This window comes from Pleurodeles waltl, chromosome 5, assembly GCF_031143425.1.
Source record: "Pleurodeles waltl isolate 20211129_DDA chromosome 5, aPleWal1.hap1.20221129, whole genome shotgun sequence".
NCBI classification, from domain to species: Eukaryota; Metazoa; Chordata; class Amphibia; order Caudata; family Salamandridae; genus Pleurodeles; species Pleurodeles waltl.
The window spans coordinates 272025066-272044573 of NC_090444.1; the positions used below are offsets into that span (position 1 = coordinate 272025066).

The 19508-nt window shown below is 45.6% G+C and overlaps 1 long non-coding RNA gene across 3 annotated transcripts in view; it reads right to left on the bottom strand.

Moving 5' to 3' along the window:
* The window catches only part of LOC138295610 (uncharacterized), a 268864-nt gene that overhangs the window by 110421 nt on the left and 138935 nt on the right, over nucleotides 1-19508 (bottom strand). For all 3 annotated transcript variants that reach the window (XR_011203642.1, XR_011203640.1, XR_011203641.1), the window contains exon 3: nucleotides 2095-2241. This is a non-coding gene — a long non-coding RNA (uncharacterized lncRNA). The remainder of the gene's footprint in view (nucleotides 1-2094; nucleotides 2242-19508) is intronic.

The window sequence follows — 19508 nt, forward strand, 5'->3', positions numbered from 1 at the left end:
GGGGCGAGACAAAAGCAGATGGAAAGAAGAGAGTGGGCGAGAGATGTGGCTAGAGACACAGATGGTGAGACAGGCGGAAGGGAAAGGGAGCGAGAGACAGAGAAAGGAAGAAAGAGCGAGAGACCGCTGCAAGCAGCTCTTCTCATACAGCAGACACACATTCCTGAAGCGGACAGCACTTGGCGTGGCTTCTGAGATGCTCGTGGGGTCAGGAGCCTGCCGCGGACTGAAAGCCCCTTCCACACTCCCCATCCTCGCGTGCAGAAGAGCGCTCGGTACATTCGACAGACTCCGCCGCCTCCTCGTGCCCAAAATGGCACTATATTCAAAATGATATGAAAGCATGTGCTTACACACGGTATTTACCCACAAATATCCCTTCACCACTGTGGTAGACGCGGCCAGTGGCCAGGTGACTACCATCCCAATCAGAGAGACAGAGAGTGACCTCGTTGCCTTGGTCCGTGCTTGGTGGTGTCCGTGTCAACTGTTTTTACCACAGAAATGATACTTCAGACGCTGCTGTGTGAAGACGAGCAGAGGTGTGCATCACGAAATCACACAGTTGCACTATATGTAGTTCCCGTGCCACCTGAACCAGCACTAGGGCTCACTAACCGCTGGTTTCACTGATAGGAAACGTGGCTCAGCACAAACTCGCTCTCTCTAAAAGCAGTTGTCCCACTTGCCTCGAAACACTCCAGCCGCGCCTAGTGTGTGTTCAGCCGCAGCGCTACTTGTGCACCTGTGTGTGTGCGTGGTGTTTAGAAATGTCCTCGCTGATTGAGGATTTCGGGCAGAAGCTACCGTTTCTGTAGCTTATCGGCTAAGAGGTTGCCCAACGCATACAGAGCCCGCTTCACACCGCTATTGGTCACTAGATATAAGGCGGCCGATTCAAGGCATCCCGTTTTGCTTGCTGTCACCACTGAGAGGTTATGTGAGTGTGAACAGCTATTGTAGCACTGCAAAGTTATTTATAACGGCGCAAGCACCCCCTGGACTCAAAGTCAGAAATACCATCCATGAAAAAAAAAAAAAGTCAATACAGTGATGCATGCAAACTTCGAACAGATGCGATAAAGTGCGCGCTTCCTCAGGGGCCGTGTGTAAAATAAAGTTGGAAAATCACTTCTATGCGCTACTTGTCTCAGTTGATAATTTATCAAGACGTGGTGCCTGAATGCAATCGCCGACTAGCTATTAAATTATAGACATTGTTTGCTGTGTGAACGACATGTTGTTGCATGAGCTACATAATAAACAAAAAGAGATGCTATTTCGGTCTTGTTTTCCTCTAAATTGTAATTGCTTAGTATTATTAATGTCATAAAACATCTTGCTGTATTTTTCGCCTGAGGTTCGACACTTTTAGTGATTTTGAAAAGTGAATAAAAGTATAAAATACACCTACAAGTTCACACTAATTTGTTTACCGCCAAAAATAAGACAGGGCGTTTCGATTGCAAGACGACGTTTTTAAAATACACGACGACGAGTGTGTCCTAATTCCTGGAACCTTTCCAAGACTTTACATTTGGACAGTCTGCATTAAACAAAAGAAAGCACATAGAACTCTTTATGTGGCATTCGCAAGCTTGTTAATAAAAATGTCTGCTGGCAAAGCACCTACAAGCTGCGCGCCCCCTCCAAAAACAGGTCATGGGCTGCCCCACACTCAGGGCCTTATATACGTTTCCCAAAGGTCAACGGAAGCGACCCTTGACCCCATCCAAATGCAGGTGCCTGGAGAGAAGTCTCTGGGTTGTTGTCCACTGCTAGGCAGTTCACGAGAGCAGCGGACGCCACTTTTGAACACAACGTCACGCAGGAAGAATGGGCAGTGCTCAATGCGTGACGCCCCAAGCGGACATCGCTGCCCATTGTACTCTGGCCTTAGCATCAGCACGGGTGCCTAAGACCCCTGCCTCAGAAGTCGTTGCACTCTGTTCCCCGTGTTTACAACACCCACGCCCAACACAGCCCCACTCCTCCCCTCGATCGGCTGCAGGAGACATTACATTTCCAGGATGGGTGAAAAGCTCGGCACACAACCTCTTATGTGTATTCATGGGTAGGGGTGGCGTTATTTACCTGCACTGGCCGGACGGCTCCAGTCTCTCTAGCCTCCCCCTCAGCCCCTGCTCGCAGCCGGCAGCAGCGGTCGACGCACACGGAGCTTTACACGCCTCCGGAGAGGGTCGCATCACGTCTGACCCACTCACTCAAACCTTTGGTCTTCTTAATGTGGGTGTTTCTGTGACAGAAGAGAAAGAGAGAAGAAAACAGAATTTGCTCCTGGAGGTCAGCACGACTTCTGATGTTTAATAACCACCGGTACATCATAACTCCCCAGATCACTTGTGTCTTTTGCAGATACCCAGTGAACTGACGGCTGCTGTTCTGTGCCAAAGAGGCGTATTTCAAAATACCACAGTTTACCCACTTTTTTGTTCTGCCAATGAGAGCTTCAGGTTTACAAGATTCCGTTTGCGCCAGTCGGCAGTATAGTACCACACCCCGTGCGGCGCTGATCTGCAGAGGCAAGTGTGAAAGTGCAAAGCAGTTTGGCACGTGCACTATCAGAATCATGTTAGTGTCTGAGGGGGACTTGTTTCATAGTCCGAAGCCGAGAATTGTTCACTTCCGGGCCAGATGACAGAGCAGTACCGCATTATGTGCATTGCCCTGCACAGCAGAGAGGGGTTTTACCCATAGGCGCTCACCAGCAGGCAGTCCAGCCTGGCATCCTTTACACTTCCGTAAGCCTTTGATGCGTTCATGGATGCCTGCAATTATGTGCCCGCGGACTATGGTACTAATTGTACTCACGGATACATTTTTGCCAAGTCATTTTTAATTGTAGCAAAAAGAGAAGGTTCACGAGTGTGACAGTTTTGTGTCGAAACATCATGCATTGCAATGGTCTCTTTCTTGCCACCAGTATTACGTAAAATACATGTTCGACCACGTGTTTTGGGCACAACTTCTAGTCCACATGCCAAACTCTCACTGTAGCCAAGGGGACGCGACGTGAGCTCTGCACTATACGCCAGACATTACTTGAAAGTATTCCACGCCCACCACCAGATAGTGCAATAGCACCTACGCTTCACTGCTCAAGGAGGGGGCGGGGCAGGTCATCAGAGTCGTGGACCCCGCCACAGGCTTTGCAGCGACAGTCATCTAGAACTTGGCTGATGACTGGTGCTTGTGCTGCACGTGTGCGAGTGGCCCTGCAGTGCCTAGAACGAAACCTGTCAGATTCTCAGTCCCCACGAGCCTAAAACTGTAGCATCTCACGTATATATTGTGTAGGGTGAGTAAACTATACATCACACTGAACAAGAACTCAGGCTATGATTCTCAGTGGGATTAGAGACATTGTTTGAGAGCAATGTAACGTCATAGATAGTCTCAAAGAAGGACCTAACTGTTATTCAAAATAGGTCCATACTTTTTTTATATTCCCACGAACATAATCCACATTACATCTAGAATTCAGCATATAGAGTATCTAAATTACAAGACGTCATTTATTTTACTCGGGGACAAAAATATGATATAGACTGAATAGAAGTAAAGAAACAAAACCCCTCGCTACTAAGTGAAATACATGCACACTTGTTTTATAACACTGCCCGCTGTCGCATATGTTACTTAACTAACCGTGTATTCAAATGACGAAAGCAGGTATCCAGTAGCATGACAGCACATATGACGCTTTATCAAAAGTCGATATTTCATTCCTGTTGCAGACATGTTTTACAGGGCACGTGTTGCTCCTGATGTGCCAACGAGAGAAATGTAAAAGACTGCAGTTTACAAAACGAGTTCTCGGTTGTATTGCACAGTTTACAGCGCTCAGAAGCCTGCGAATCTCTGCGCAGCGCGCGAGCATAGAGCATGGGGGACCGTGGACCATCCTTCTGCTCCCTGGGCAGAGAGAGTCCCTGCGTGCAGCTTAGGTCTGGCGACATGTTCAAGTTCCCAGTGCCAGTGGGCAGGGTGCTCTCCAGGGCTCTGCCCACACCTCAGTGCTACCCGCACCGCCGGTTCTGCTCGTAGACTCCGCGAAACACGGCGGAAATATGGTGGAACAGACCCTGCGCATCCAGCGCCCGCTTGTTTAAAGGATAAACACTGGCACATCCTCACAAGTGTACTTAAAGCTAGGAGGATTTCCAGAAGCGTTCTTTGCGAGTGGGGGTTCTTGTGGTCCCATGCGCAAGCAGTGCTAGGTTCACTTTGTGTGGGCAGTGAGAGTGTTTGTGTGTGTGGAGAGGATGGTGTGTAAACCTCACACTTATGCCCAAATCCACAGAAACGCAGCTCGTTAACATCACGTATACAAGCTAAGAGTACAAAACACAAGCTCACTTACCCCAGAGTCCGCTGTTAGAGGGCGGGCTCGCTGGATCCACGCGCTTGGCGGCAGCAGCAGAGCTCATAGGCACATTGTAAAGTTATTTTTGTTAATTTGCAGGAGAGCAGTCTGTCAGACGAGGCTCTCTACCCACTCCCCGGTTGTCCAGTGCACACGTGCTGTCCCCAGATGTCCCCCCTTTAGCTAGGCTTTGAGCACTCGACTTGACTCACGGTCTCAGAGACTTCAGCCCAGACTTCTTCGAACAACTGCTAATAAAGTCAAGAGCGTTGGCGTTTTCCAACTCCCTCTCCCCTGACTCAAAACCCCCAACGGCCCTGACCTCTTCGTGGTCTGAAATCGGCATTTCACGGTTTCTTTCATGAATCTTCGGGTCTTCAGGCCCCGCTGTAAAGCGCCATGTTCCGCACTCGGGGTGCTCAGGGCCTCTCTTTGTCATAGCTCCTCGACAGACCAGAGGTCGGCGAGGCCAAGCTTTACGGCTCCCTGTAATCCGCCGCCATTTGGATGTAAATCACAGAGCGGGCCTGGACGGCTCCGCAGCCCGGTGAAAGCCAGAGAGTGTCCCTGGCCTGTTTGCAAGGCAGATTTCATACGTGAGAGATTAAGGGAAAATTCCAAATTGCGAGTTGCAATTTGCGAGTCGCAGCGACTCGCAAATTGCAACTCGCAATTTGGAATGCAGAAAGGTGTCTCAGCCACCTTCTGCGAGTCGCTATGGGGTCGCAAAGACCCACCTCATTAATATTAATGAGGTGGGTCGCAATTTGCGACCCCATAGCGATTCAGGGCACTCACGGGGATGGTGGCCTGCTGGAGACAGCAGACCACCATGTTCGTGACTGCTTTTAAATAAAGCAGTTTTTTTTTTTCAAAGTGCAACCCGTTTTCCTTAAAGGAAAACGAGCTGCACTTTGAAAAAAACCCGAAACCTTTAGTTTCGGTATTTTTCAGGGCAGGTAGTGGTCCATTGGACCACTGGCTGCCCTGAATTTTTATTTTTTTTCCAGACACAAAGGGGAAGGGGTCCCTTGGGGACCCCTTCCCGTTTGCGCCTGGGTTACCATCCACTTCAAGTGGATGGTAACTGCGCTTTCATTTGCGACCGCAATCGCGGTCGCAAATGAAAATGCATAGCATTGCGAGTCGCAAATAGGAAGGGAACACCCCTTCCTATTTGCGAGTCGGAAATGCATTTTGCGAGTCGGATCCGACTCGCAAAATGCATTTATACATAGCAATGAGGCTTTAGCGACTCGCAAACGGCGATTTTTGCCGTTTGCGACTCGCTAAACCCTCGCTACATCTGGCCCTAAACTTCTTCTCGTACCCTAAATTGGCGCCTTTTAATCCCCTCTACTAACTTGCTTTGTTCTTTAAAATGACATATTCATGGATGACCCCGTGAAAGGTGTATCAGCCATGACCTCCAAGTGTACGTATTTGTCCACATGGCGGGCGAGACCGAGCTGCCAGTGCGATAACTGACGCACCTTTTCTCCCCTGGTCAATATTTTCCTTCCAATTTCCTCTCTTGAGAATGTAGTGTTCCTATCATCGTTAGCAGTAACGTTGTCGTGCAGTCGAAGTTATAAATGAGACCGAGGACCATCATATTAAGGCTCGCAGAAGAGCAAGGAGCGGCCATAGAGAGCAATGCACTGACGTATGAAGCACTTAAAAAAACACAAGGGCAAGCAGATTTTCTCAATATGTCACGCAACAAGACAACTTTGCCGTGCTGCTTTGCGGGAAAGGGAGACATCAGAAATGAGTCTTATTTACAAAAATACGTTGCATTTCTGTTGCCTCCTTGCGCTGACGCACTGTGTACTGCCTAGCGCCAATGCAGGCACCCTTGCACATCAGGATTGTTTTTATGCAGAAAGAAGCGCCTTCCCCCAAAAAAAACTATACTTAAAGGCATTTTCCTTTTTCTGCAGAAAGCAGCACACCTGGAAAAAGGAAGTAACTAGGAGAAATAAAGATATTTCTCCTCATTGCGCCTGGAAGGTGCACCGTTTTGATGCATTCCCAGGTTTAAAAATCCTAATAAATCTGGAAATGCTCCAAAATCAATGGGTGGATGCATTGGAACTTCCACACATGGAACACCTCCCTGCCCCAAAGTAACTCAAGGCAGCGAAATGCGCTGCCTTGTGTCACCCTGGATTTACTAAACCTGGCCGAGCCACACAAGGTGTTTTTTTGTGGCCTAGTAAATTTCAGTTAAGGGCTTACCTCATGGCAAGGGCAAAGCAAGCATTAGTAAATCTGTCCCGAAGTATTTATGGTAAGTCTGGCGAATACCTGCAGTACAGCCCTGTGAGACGAAGCCCTGAATACTTGCTAGTAAGTAATCTTCATAGTTTTTTGTAGTATTCTATATATCGCGTAAACTGGATCCAAAGGTATTGGAGTGCTCTACATGAGCATCAGTTACAATACACAAGAATCCATTCATTTTTACATCTCAGCTCTATACAGCGTGCATGCACTGTCTCAAAAAGAGACATGTTGTATCTACTTCATGGGCTTCGGCCTGCCAGTAGGATTCCGATTTGCTGGCTCCATCTTCGCTTCATTATTCGTTCTCCCCATTTGTCCATGGCATGCACACGTCATGCCTCTTCCAGGGTTTACCCCTTCCTGAGAGCATGGACCAATTACTCCTAAATGTATGTAGTGGCCATTTTAGGGCATTGTTTCTGGACTACTTTTTTATTTCTTTAGGAGCGCTTACCACAGGTGTTCCTGTTTTTACTCGCATCGTTCTCAGTGGCAACAGTTGGGCGAACCTGAGTGGTTTGTTTTTCCTTTCTGTCATCGCATGTGAGTTGGGGGTTCAAACAGATGCTAGGGTTACTTGTTTTGGGCAGGACATTACAGCTCTTTACAACACGAGGCGCTCGAAGAGCCGACTCCCTTGAAGTCTAATATGCCTGCCCCCTTCCCTGCCCGCTCGGAGCAACCACCTTTGGCCTGCTCTTCCTCGTGAGAATCCACCTCTTCCTAATATGAAACACATTTCCCCAGCATTTGAAGGGCTACACGCCTCGGATGAGCAGGCCTCTTGCGATAGTGCTCAGCTTTTTTAGCACAATATGCACCATTGCATATTAAACCAAACAGGTACTATCCATTGCAACAAAAACAATTCTGGTCATTGGGCAGTGGCTTTTGATAATTACAACCCAACACTGTCCCAATGAAAACTGTCAAGAAGGTAAATATATATATTTCAACATTTTTAAAGCGCTGCATGTAACCCGCCGGCTACTTCAAACAGCAAAATTTATTATATACATGTGCACACTTTCTTTAGAGTTAGGAGAGGTACGATGTTAATGGGTTTGCTTAAAAAATGGTTGAGTATTTTTGAAGGGTATGGGGGAAGGGAGTAGAGTTTTATAAAGGGATCTCTTTCCTATAGAGTTTTTTTCTTTCCACTACAACAAAACCACCGGCTGCACACATGAGGAAGAGTACAATTAATTCACGCTGAATGGGTCTTTTAAAAACCCCTTCATCAGTAGAATGTCTCTTTCTGACATGTTCGGCCAGAGCTCTATGTGATGTCACACACACAGAGGTGGCTGAATTGCTTAATAAATATTGGCTATCACACACTTTGAGGACTCCCCTGTAAATGCACTGTGCTTTTTTTTTATTCCACCCAGGAGCACCCAAATACATTACACAAGTTCAGATTCATTTTTCAAGGCATGGGGAAATTAACAGATTTGCCAATAATCACAAGATGTTGAGTTAATGCCAGGGTTCAAACCTGATTCTACACTTCCCAATGTGGCTGCTCTGGCATTAGGTCACAACCCCTTTGTGACCCAACCACTGTGAACTTGGTGAATTGGCTTTCTGTTGGCACAGTGATTTTCTACAGGACAGGCTTAGTCTGACCTGACTCCTCCTTGTAGCAGGTTCCATAGCACAGTTTACCACTGCCAGTCACCCGGGCCGTACATCCTTATGTGGCATATCACTTCCTGTAGTCCCTCGGCTTCCCTTCCTGTCCCTGTATTCGAGGACTTCAGTTATTCATACTGGCTGAGCCAGCGGTTTGTTACTTGCTGCCTTTACTGAGTGCACCTTGTGTGCACCGGGTTCAACACACTGAGCTGACAAGTGGACAATCTGGTCTCTACTTTTCTAACCTCCAACCCTGCTTCTCTGACACCACTCCGGGCTACCAATGTGGTGAATAACTAACCTGAAGGAGGGGATTGCTTTGAGGCTCTGCATCGCATCTCCCTTCCTCCAATCAATATGAGATTTAGCATAGCTGGTATCACTAAAGGCCTCTCGGAGGGCAGGGCAAAGCCTTCTAGTTACTACGGCTAAATATCCACTCCATAACACATGGCTAAAAGACAATAACATTGACAGTGCCAATACATCTCGGATTTCCGAGACCAATGGGCTTTGGCAATGCTTGTTGTTCTTTAGGCACAGGGAGATTAAGTGGTTTGCTCAGAATTACAGGATGGTGAACCCACACTGAGACTCAAACCTGTTATGCCACATCCTAACATTCATGTCTCCTTTTGTCCCATCTCGTCCTAGTGCCAGCAACTTGATGTTGTTGTCACATCAAACCACGCACCAGATGACCTAACTTAAAACCATTGGGCAGTCCCTTCCACTCCCCTTCATCCTGTGTAAATATCCTCCCCAGCTCCGCCTCTTACTTGGAACCTTAAAAGAGGGAAGGGCCTTCCCTAGCGTGGTCACCTTTCACAAAGGCACAATCTGGGTAATAACTGTAAAAATCAGGCTTAAGGGTCAAAATTCAAGACCAAAATTCAGGAGAAAAGGTTAATTTTATGGGCACATCTGAGTAGGTCAAGTAATAATGTAAAAGTAAATGAACACACAGCTTGCAGAAGAAAAAGTCAGAAAAGGTTTATGTTCGTTGACACACGACAACATTGAGCAAACATTCATATGTTACTGGACTTATTTAAAAATTAAAAACTAACAATTATAGGTACAATGGGCAAACTGCGACAGCCAACATAGGGGAAAGCTAGCACATGATTCTACCACTTTACCTCAAATGAAAGTACCGGAAGCTGTGCTTTGTTGTTGAGTGAGGATTTCCAGCTCATAGTCCGTAGTAAAAGAAATACTAGAGGCAGCAAGGGAGCAGAATGTTGAGTAAGTGTTTATATCCTATTACAGAGAGATAGTGCATGTGTGGATGTGTATTTCATTGGGATTGTTTCCGACAAAACTAGTGCAGAGATTCAGCCAACCACTATTCCATGCCATTTTCTCTAGCCCTGCATTCATCAGCATAGACTCAGGCCCTCATTACGGCTTCAGCGGTCTTTTTAAAACACCGCAGAAGCCACTGCAGCCAGCATACCGCCAGTGCTGGCAGTGTGCTGCCAACCCTATTAGGAGTTTTCCGCTGGGCCAGCAGGTGAAAACAGTATTCCTGCCCGCTGGCCCAGCAGAAAACTCACCACAACATGGACGCTGGCTGGTAATGGCAGTGCACAATTTTCAGGTGTAAAATAATCCCTCATGCATGCAAAAGAAAGCAGTTAGGTGCACACAAACAGACAATAAAAAGGAAGTGAGACTAAAATACTTCTGTGTTAAAACCAAAGAAGCTATTGACAATGTCTTGAATCAATAGCTGAAGGTCTCGGAGGCAAAGAAGCTACTGGTTAAAGAAGGCTAAACCAATTACAGTATTCTAAATGAGGGACAGGGAGATTAATGCAGTTTATCTTAGAAAGTGACCAGAGATTAGTAGATTGACAGTACAAGACGTATTGAGGTCTATATGTGTAGTTAAGGAGAAGTGTTGAGTTTTATGGTCCTGATGAAGCATCATGGATCCACACGGACCCCTGAGACGCGAAACGTTGACCCATTTAATAGGGGTGTAAGGTAGTTTCTTACTCCCTTAATTGAGAGAGTGAATGAGCATTATCTCAAATCTCACTCTCCTTTTTGTTTTAACTTTCGCCTTGACCCTTCCTCCATCAATAAATTTGTGGTGGTGTGTTAGGTTTTGAGCCAATTTTATCCTTTTTCTGCTCTCCTATCCTTGATGTGCCTGTAGGTGGGCATTGTCCTCTTTTCCTCTTACCACGGTACAGAGACATCGAGAAAAGATGTCCAGCAAAGAGCCCCCTTGATGTGGTGCCTGTCATACATTGCAGCGCTGGTCTGACGAGGGCTTTTGCTTCTAGCAATAGGATTGCCCTATGTCCTTCTATTTTTTCTTTCTTTTTGGAACAGTGTATTTATATTTGTGTAAACCAATTACAGGTCAAACCTAAAAACATGAATAAGAGGCACAAAAGGAGCACACATAACAATTTAAAGAAACCTAGACATGTTCACCTCACTCATCATACTAGGGATGTGCCAAACAGCGCGCCACCATGCACTGCACTGCAACATGCAACATTACTCACTGCATGCTGTACCACAAGCAATGACAGTGCACCAGCCTGCATGGCACAGGGCACTATCAGTTACACAAAAGTGCACCACTGGCCTCAGCGCACTCAAATACAACCTTAGGCACATTACATAATCACTTTTAGAACAGTATACCAAACCCACCGGAACAGTGCATGACTACCCACAGCGTAATGTAACCCCATCAAAGGCATAGTGCACAATCACACACAGCATAATACACTACTACCACAAAACAGTGCACCATCACCCTTAGCAAACTGAACACCAAATTTCAGTATAGTCCATCTACACCCTTAGGACATCGGACCACAATCAGCGGCACAGTGCACCACACAGGCAAGCCACTGTGCACAGCTTGTTTCCGCAAAACACTTCCTTCCACACTGCCTCATTGTCTCCATTTTGGAAGCAGAAGTTCAGGTAATGCAGTTGAAAAGCACAATTTCTGTTTTCATGACGATACGCCCCCCCAATTACCCTCAGTTCTTGTTCACATTTCAATTTTGTAGAACCGTAAAGCATATCATGGACTTTTCCTGGGCATCTAACGTGTATGTTTTTGTTGAAAAATACGCCTAAGGGCAGTCATTACTACCTTTGATTGACAACTATACCATATCAATGAAGACTTTGCCATCTACACACCCTGAAGGGGTCACAACCATAATGACAGCCATTGTCAACATCATTTATGTGTTTATAACTGTTTGGCATCCAGACATGGAGGGGGGAGTTTTTCCACCTCAGATAGGCATTTAAATCTCCAGTCTATTCGTAAGAGTGCAGGTGCTGAACAATAGACGACATTTTGCACCAGTCAGTGTTTTATAATGAATCCCCAACTGATTGCCGCTCCATGGCATGCCAAAAAGGTGATGCATTCCTTTTTTTTCTCTCATAATGAGAACTACTGCCCTCTAATGGCATTTTTAAAGCAACTGTATTTTTCAGTTGTTAAAGTTTGAGGTCATGGATCCCGTCCGAGAGAGTGTTATTGGGCGCCTGGAAAGAGGTCTCTGCAAAGAAGTCAGGCACTGAAAAAACAATGCATGTACATCAGTGAAACATCTTGACAAACTCTGGCAATGCATTGATGGTAGTGCTTGTGGAGAGCAAGATGGAGTTGGGTTGGTCCTGTCGGTTGCCCAGTGGCCTGGCCCCAGTAGGCGTAGGTCGGGGTCTTGATACAGTGATCATCTCATATGTTAGTTGGCTCCTTTGGAGAACAAAAATCACAAAGAAGCCCACTGCATCAGGGGAAAAGAGGTCATCCTTCGGCCAAAGGCAGGCTAGGAAGCCAGTAGGTAAAGACATGTATAGGGCCACTGAGCAGTCAGCATGCTTTGTAGAGCACTGGGATTATCTGGCTGACGTACCAGACAATCCAAGGGCAGAACACATACTGTGGCCACAGTTGATGGTGGCCTGGCTCAATGTGGAAAGTGGATCAGTGCTGTAATTATTGACAATTTCTGACTGTTGTCAGATTTGTAACAGACAATGGACATCAGGGAGGATTTACAGACAGTTTGTAAAAGTAATGGATCTGTGGGCACTTTACCTCAGGCAGGCATTCAGGGGAGCTACACAGGCTGCCAGAATCTAATTTTAAAGCTGAATGTGATAGTTTTCGCCTCATTCAATCTATCAAAATTTTTTACTAACTGTTTGCTCATTTTGTTTTTTTGTAAAGTATATTTTTGGCCATAAAATGCCAGTCCTAGGTAAAGTTTACCTTCCTATTTGACGCAGCTAAGATATTGCTGAGCCGGGTACAAGAACAATGGCCTACTCTGTTTCTGTCGCATAAGGTGAATAACCACTCTAATTACATAGTAGCATTGTAGTTTTACCCTACCGATGGCAGATGGTCAATTGAATTGTATCACAAGAAACGTAAGAGCAAGTTTGTGTGTCTGAATGAAGCTCTCCAAGACCTTGAAACTACCTCTGGTGTTTCTTACAGACCTTCCTATGGGTGTCAGCAGCCTCTTTATATTAAAGCTGAAGACAGAAGCCCTCAACCCGTGCCTGATGCAGCAAGCTGAAGCTCATCTAATAACAAGGTTTACAAAAAGGTTAATAATTTACTGACCAGAATGTAAGCAGAATGCATCGAATTTGTTCCTTTCAATCCCTTTTTTCATCTGTCCATCCAAGCACCCACAAAAATCCACCTATATCCAGCCATCCACCAACTCACCAAGATCCATCAATTCACTGAGAACTATCCATCTATTAAATCTATTAAATCACCCACCGATATCTCCTTCTGTACATCCATCCTTGCACCCAAGACTCATCCATCTGTTCGTCCATTTATCCACCCACCAAGACCTAGCCATTCACACAGATCTATCCATCCAAGCACCCATCCATCCAAATCAAGCACCCATCATCCACCCATTCATTTATCTAGCAATCTATTTACCCAGCAAGAGCCATCCAACCACCCTAAACTATCCATCATACAATCACCCACACATCCATCCTTCTGTATATCCATCCCTGCACCCACCAAGATCCATCCATCAAACTATCCATCCATCATCTATCCATCCATCTGTCCAAGCAGTCATCTGCCCATCCATCCATCCATCAATCAATCCATTCAAGCATGTATGGCCTTTCCATTCATCAAGCTATCCAACCATGTACCCAGCAAGATCTATACATCCATGCACCAAGATCCAAGCATCCACCAAGATCTATCTGTCCATCCAAGCACTAACCAGCCATTCTTCCCACCAAGATTCATCCATTGAAACAGATCCATCCATCCAAGCACTCACATATCAATCCTTCCATCATCCATCCATCAATGTACCCTGCAATACCCATCTATCCAACTGCCAAGATCCAGCCATCAACCCTGATCTATCCATCATTCAACAATCATGCTTGAATGATGGCTATCCTTCCATATAACTATTCATGCACCATCAAGATCCACCCATCCATTCAGTCATCTGTCCATCCATCTATCAACTCTTCAAAATCCATACATTTACACAGATCTATCATCCAAGGATCCATGCACCAATCGATTCAAGAACCCATCATTCATCCAACTATCCATCTAACCATCCATGCACCCAGCAAAACCCATCCATCCACCAAGATCCAGCCATCCTCCTTGATCTATCCATTATCGAAACACTCATCCATCTTTCCCCATCCATCCTGCACCACCAAGATACATCCATCTGTTGACCAACCAACATTATTTAATTTACCCACACTCCTTTCTCCATCCACCCAACCACCTGTCGTGCCCATCCATCCATCCGTTCATTTGTCTGTCATTTCATTCATGCAAGCACCCATTTCCATCCATTTATCTATCTACTCTTCCATTCATCAAGATCCATCCATCCACTGAACCATCCATCCATTGATCCATCCATCTTCCTGACCACTGCAACACCTACACTCTCTTCCATTCATCAGTCTACCTATACACCCATTTGCCCTTCTATTCATCAATTCATCAAACCCAACACCTACCCACCTCAAACAATAATAATATAAATATTGCATTACCCAACTTTAATGAAAAACTACCATGCAAGTAAAATCATAATGCATATGTATGAGACGAAAACAGTAAACAAGAAAAAAACAGTTCAAGCATCAGACTTGAGCTTTTTAGTTGCCCTTCAAAATGTCACTGTGCTCTTTTAAAAATATGTATCTGTTGCATTCAGTGTTTAATAACCTTTCACGCTGTACTGGAAGCCAATTCTAGTATCTGCTTCACGTAGCTGCCAGTTGCATAATTTGCCAGAAAGCTGTAAAAAGTGACAGTGCTGAAATTGTGAACAAATGCTGTCCGTTATCAGATCAATAAGTACAATGTACATCAGGCTGAAACTACGGACAGTCTGTGTAATTCACGGGCAGGTGGTCACCCTAGCCTTCCTTATATACTGTAGCTCTAAAGCACAGGGAATCAAGGATTGCACAATGGTTGGGGGGTGGGGAGAGATGCAAGGTCTTTAGACAATTAAGTGAAATTATCGTAATGATGACTGGCAGTAAGTAGTCAGGAATCACAACACCAAACTATAGCTTGTCCCAGTCTTTACAACATGAGAATGTACCAGAGCTGATATTCACCACTCAGTATCAACAAATAGACCCACTGCTCTAGTATAATGCTGAACATGTATTCTTTAGATACAGTTGCAGTACATCACTGGAAATTATTTCAGTGCCAACTGCCAGGACTCTAGTTCGAAATTCTAATTGTTGTCCAGCCTGTCCTGGGATTTAAAGGTAGAATGGGCCAACCATGTGGCAGTCTCGCAAATGTTCTTAATGGTTACCCCTATTGCCTCTGGCCAATATGCACCAATTGATAGGATATTGCAGCCAGGCTGCCAATATTATCCAGGACTTTGGATGAATTAATTTAAATCCAGGCAGTATCCTTGTTAAGCCACATTTAGTGGCCGGGCATCTTTAATGACTCTTTCCAAACTTGATAGATGAGTGAGACCACCTCCAACCGGAATCTCTGGTAGAGTGGCACAATCGGGATTGTTGCTTACGTTTGGTGCTAAAGGAAGAACGGGATCCTCAGCCTCGAAAGGATGCCCAGAGGCTCTCCTCCGGAACAGTGGGAAAGCCAACATTATAGAGGGTGTGACTGAGTTAGGTGGTACGAGATGGCAGGCCAGTAGTCTCAGTATTTATGCTGAATTTGGCCTACCATATTTTGTCCTCCTGTGCCACGTTTTTTAGGTGATCTTGGAGCAGCTGGGGGTGTCGATGGGCGTGGCCGCCGGGCGGCCCTGGGAGTAAAAGACATGGCGAGGTAGGGCACAGTCTCTTTGATTCTTGCCCTCCCCACTGTGCAGAATGTCACAACCAGTCACTTCGAGATTCAAAGGGCATCGGAGCCGATGTGGCTGGGGATCTTGTGTTTGTTTCCTCTCACTCCTATCCCTGTTGTCACTAGTTAGTTTTCTTTAGCAATTGTGATTAGTTTGTGATACAATATGTATGTTGGCAATATATACTTGTGGGAAAAGACAGTACCAGTAACTTTCCTTTTGTTGCAGGTTGACACTATGTTCCATGTTTTTAAGTCGTGTAATTGATGCCTTTTGTCATACTTGGGCTCGGTGAGTTCATGGTTGACAGGGACACTTCAACTCCCCATGGCATCTCACATGTTATGCATAGAGAACACCAGGCTATCTGGAACTCAAAGGGGGCTGCTTGCAGCAATCGGTAAAGATTTTGTAATTTGGAGGGGGTGGGGTTGGATGCTTTCATGGCCCTTTAATAAATTTTTGAGCATGTGAAATTGACGATTCCAGGATACTGAGCCCTTTGAGTGTTTGCGGGGGAGGCAGCCTGCATCATGGAACCAAGACATAGCCAGGTTGCCCAGACGTTCTCCCCGGCAGCTGTGGTGGTGCCCCAACTAGGGTGTTTCTGGGGTGAGCAGGCCTCCCACATGAGTTTAGAGAGCAAGGACTTACTTAGCAGCAAGTGTCCGGTTTTCCTCAGCAGATGGTCCTTAGAGGGCCTATGAAGTTTAGAAGTGCCAGGGGGACCTGGTTGAAAAGCAAACCATGGGTTCTCAGAACGTCTTGTTGCACCGGGAGGTATTGGGTTGTAGGTGACACGATGTCTAGAGGAGAATATATTGTGGGAACTATATTACTGCATGTAAATATTAGTGCTGTGAAGTAATATCTAGTTTGATTTTGTTTACTTAATTATGGCCTGAGAATTGTGTATCTTACCAAAACTAAGACCATTGTTCTCAGGCTTTCATTGGGTTTGGGGGTGGTTGGTGAGTGAAATTGTGTTGTTGTGAAGGTTATCAAGATGTCCCCTCTCTAAGGGGACTCAGTGCAAGTGACCTCACCAAACAGTAGCCTGGAATTATCACTGTCAGTGCGTGTGAAAAGGCCAACAAACAGTTTTAGTTATCTAGAGAAGACAGTAGAACATTTGGGCTTGTTTTCAATTCCTAATTCCTACCACTCACAAAGTAAAATAAATTAAATTGTTCAATCTCTTTTTTTACTGGCAAAGAAGGAGGGGGTGCACCTGGAGCTTCATAAAACTGTGTTAAGTCCCATACAGAATGGTTTTGTATTCTGTAAACCCCCTGTTAGAGACAGTAGTCAGGTGTGGGACATGGTGAATACCTTATTTCAAGCAGAGTAAACAAGGGAAGGTATTGAGTCAATGGCCTTTATAAATATAGTAGGTAGGTTCTGGATATTGTATTGGATAAAGACTCGGTGTCAAAAACAATAGACAAAGGCTAGTACATTCTAAAAATGCCTGTTTACACTGCAATACGAAATTGGGTTATTGGTTGAGGGGAATGGAAGCCCCACTCAGGCATCAACCACAGTCCTTGTTAGGATAAAGAACTATGGGCCAGATGTAGCAAACCATTTGCGACTCGCAAACGGCGAAAATCGCCGTTTGCGAGTCGCAAACGTGGGTTTGCTATGCAGAAATGCATATTGCGAGTCGTTACCGACTCGCAATATGCATTTCCGACTAGCAAATAGGAAGGGGTATTCCCTTCCTATTTGCGAGTCGCAGTGGGATGCAATACCATTTGCGACCGCGTATGCGGTCGCAAATGGCATCGCAGTTACCATCCACTTCAAGTGGATGGTAACCCACTCGCAAATTGGAAGGGGTCCCAATGGGACCCCTTCCAGTTTGTGACTGGACCCAAAAATATTTTTTCAGGGCAGGGAGTGGTGCAAGGGACCACTCCCTGCCCTGAAAAAATACCGAAACTAAAGGTTTCGTTTTTTTTTTAAGTGCAGCTCGTTTTCCTGTAAGGAAAACGGGCTACACTTAAAAAAATAAAAAACTGCTTTATTTAAAAGCAGGCCACGAACATGGACGTCTGCTGACGTCAGCAGGCCTCCATGTTAGCGAGTGCCTATACTCGCTATGGGGCCGCAATTTGCGACCCACCTCATGAATATTCATGAGGTGGGTCATTGCGACCCCATAGAGAGTTGCAGTCGGTGTCTGAGACACCGTACTGCATACGAATTTGCGAGTTGCAAATTGCGAGTCGCATGGACTCGCACTTTGCAACTCGCAAATTCGTCAGTTGCTACATCTGGCCCAAAATTCACTAAATAAACCTGTGCCTAACCCTCTGGTATCTTGACAGAAAGCAGTCAGGCTTAACTTAGAGGTGATGTGTAAAGTATTTATGCAGCACGCCAACAATAATGATGTGAAAATACAATAAAAGAAAAATCCCAGACCAGTTTAGAGAAACAGAATAAACTGCAATTAATACAATGATACCACAATCACAAAAATACTATCAGTAGAACCAGAGAAAACAGTGCTTAAAAGCACAAAGTGCCTGTTACGGTTATCTGGTCACGCTAGACTGGGAGAAAGTCACAAGTTTAGGTTGAACGCAATGGAGCATGGGTCGATACAGAGACCAGGGTAGTCCCATGGAAAACTTACCTTCTAAATCTGGCACGAAGAGTTCTGTTCATATTGGAGGAGGCAGCGAAGAGGAGATGTCTCACTGACGGTCATTACTGTAGTACAAATAGCAAGCCAGGGGTCATGTACAGTCATCGCTGTAGTGTGAAGGTTTTGCTTTGCTGGTCATCGCTGGTGGTCACTGTTAGTGCAAAGAGCAGGTCTCTCTGAAACGTCTCAGTGGCAGTAATTGCGGGTGGCAGAGTCTTAGTGCAATTGGGCCAGTTTGCAATCAGAAGGAGCCCAAACATCAGGATTTTCAAAAAATTCACTTAGAAGGAACTCTCACTGATGCCAACAAGGGGTAGAGGACCTGTGGGAAACGTGTTGGGAACAATGACCCACTCTAGCAGAGGCCAGCAGCAGAGTTCAGGCAGGCCCAGTTGCAGGTCCAGGCAGGTCCAGGTGCTATGGGTTAGCTGAGCAGTTGCATGGACTCCTCTGAAGCTTGTGTCCTGTATTTCACACAGTAGGCCTGCCAGGGTAGTCTGTGATGAAAGCAAGCAGGTCCAATTTTCCTTCACGGACAGCAAGACAGTCCTTCAAGAAGAAAGGCAGTCTTCTGGAATCAGTGCAGTCCTTATTCTGTAACTTTCAAAGGTCTACGAGTTTTCTGATGCGAGCTCTGGAGGTCCAATAATTATACCCGTTGCCAGCCATTGTGTGTGGGGGCTCCCTCTCCTACCCCCAACACTGGTTCAGGAAAGTTCTTCCTCTTCCCCTGGCCAAAGCTCCAAACCCAGGAGACAAAGGGCAGGGGAGGCCTGGTGTCAAGTTCCCTTGTGTGTGATGTAGGCAAAGCCTTTTGATGTGTCAGTGAGGCTGAGTACAGCTCCCCCCAGTCATCCTACCAGGATGGCCCATCTTGGTCACACCTAAGCCCCCTTTGTCTTACAGTCTGGAAGCAATACACAAACCCCAACAGCAGAACCATTCACTGTCATGTGAGCCAGGACACTGGCAAAAAGGCACAATTGTTTGGGAAAAGAAAATGCTAACTTTCTATAAGTAGCATTTTCAGAATTCTAACATAAAATCTGACTATACCTTTAAAAAGGATTTTAAGTTTCAATTCATTTGAGTGTAAACATCATGTCTCTATCTGCTCACAATGTAAAGTTAGCACTTATTAAATGTGATAACTTAACCTATTTGT